We start from the raw sequence: 2,184 nt of genomic DNA, 5'->3' as shown, positions 1-2,184 counted from the left end.
TTGAGATTTCCGCGCACTAATGTATTAACACCTTTAATCTGAAATACTCTTTTATGTGTAAAACACGCAAATTAAATGGCGGGAGTTGAGCTGTTAAAATAACTGTCAAACAGCTCTTCGAAAGTTCGAATTTCCTGCTTCCAATTTTCGGGGAAAATGCTGCTCCCTGGCAATTGCGAATAGGAGGATTTTATTCTCGAGAAAAGTAAAATCAGCGAGAAATGAAATCCTATGCATAGAGAGCGTCAGATTAGCAACACTTGCGTCGACGGACCCAACGAACGTTGGCCAACACTCAACTTTTGACGCACGTAAGTCCGTCACTGCTGACAGTTGTATGTATAACCTTACGTACGCCATTTCCTTCGCATACTTTTCCGTTATTGACGTACAAGTACCCATTCTGACGGGTCTATAATGAAGCGATTTCAAAGAAAAGTGTGGCGTGTCAAAGGAAAAATTCCAATAGCAGTCGTTGTATTTAACCAAAGCTGTCTGTTAGCCATAACTTTTACTGTGTTGACAGCCTTTGTATCACAACCCCTGGACAATCTAGTTAATTAATTTATATTTTAAATTGCATTGTCATCGTGATCGGAAGAATGCTGAAATTTTCAAGTCTTCAGCTTGTAGGGAAGTTAGTTTATGGATAAGCAAGTTAAATAAAAGCTTGTAATAATAAAAACAAGCGTAATGTTAAAACTTATCAAACAGTCTGATGAATTTTAACTTGAGGGATACAACCAGGCATCAGACAAACAATTTTACGTTCCAAAATTTTACCCTTTTCTTCCATATACATTGCACTTTTTTTGCTTTACATTCTCTGATAATAAGGGAAATGAATAATACGGCGTAAAAACATGATTTTAAGCGCTTATAATATGCACGATAAAATAAGAAATATGCACGAATAATATCAAAAACTTGTTTAAAATATGAATTAAAAGAAATAAATAGCTCAATTTTTCTTGCATAAATATCTATTGAATTTTATTCAAAAATGTACAAAAATACTGGTGCATATGTATAGAAATGAAAATGCAAATTTAGCTCAAATATTTCTGTTGCAATAAATAACAAAATATTCGTATACATTTTTTGAAAGAAATGATTGCCTGTTATCGCGGAATATATGTATTCTTAACCACGAAAAAGACACGAACTTAAAGGCATAAATTTCAGTCACTGTATATTTTTCAATCGGATGAATTGAATTACCGGATTCAATTTGGCCTACAATATTTTTTAATACAATAAAGCCCTTTTTTTTCTAAAAACTGATTTTAGCTTATTGCTCACAGTTGGAAAAATTACAGCATTTAATTTTTCTTCAGCTCTCTTAACAATATCTATATATGCCAATAAAGTCAATGCCGTTGCTTCAAGGGGCAAAAAAATTTATTCAGACAATAGGCACAAATCCAAATAAGAATTGTTTCGAAGTTAATTCAACATTCTAATGGCAACCCCGCATAAGTGCTCGCAATGTTTTTCTCAGAAATTCCTCAAAATAGCTGTAACTGGTGCAGGAAAAAGTGTAGATTTTATCTCGATCTAACATCCAATGGACCAAAATGCAGCATTTATATGGACAATATTTGTTTTTTTATTTTTATTTAAATTCTTCAGAACAGAAAGCCATGCACTTATTAGACGTCGTAGCAATAATATCATAACAAAAAGCAATAATATGCACTAAATGTAGCACTTATTTCTAAAATTTGCATTAAAGTTGATTTATTGAGAAATATGTTTTAACAAATATGGCTAAAACGATTTATTTCATTTTTATGCATTTTGTGATAAAGTATAAGAAAACAAGTAAGAAAGTCTAAGTTCGGGCGGAGCCGAACATTAAATACCCGGCGCAAGTATTAAATATATGTTTTTTCACCTTTCCGAAAGCTACCGCTAGATGGTAAGCCGGGGTGTATCAATTTTGAGTGAATTAGCGTCCTTAAATTTCGAATTATTGAAGTTTCAAGCATTTCTGAAATTTACCGTTATATAAAAAGCGGCCGTAATTTTAGTCCGATTTCAATAATTTTCAACGTTTTGCTTTTATTTGGCAAGCACAATAAAAATACCGAGTTTGGTACAAATTGGTAGAACGGTTACCGATATATATATATGTGATCATAAGTGGGCGGTGCCACGCCCATTTTCCAAAATTTTACCATT

Source organism: Rhagoletis pomonella, unplaced genomic scaffold (genome assembly GCF_013731165.1).
Source record: "Rhagoletis pomonella isolate Grant_MI unplaced genomic scaffold, Rhpom_1.0 Rhpom_scaffold_00003, whole genome shotgun sequence".
Taxonomy (NCBI): Eukaryota; Metazoa; Arthropoda; class Insecta; order Diptera; family Tephritidae; genus Rhagoletis; species Rhagoletis pomonella.
Note: the sequence above shows the minus strand (reverse complement) of the source record.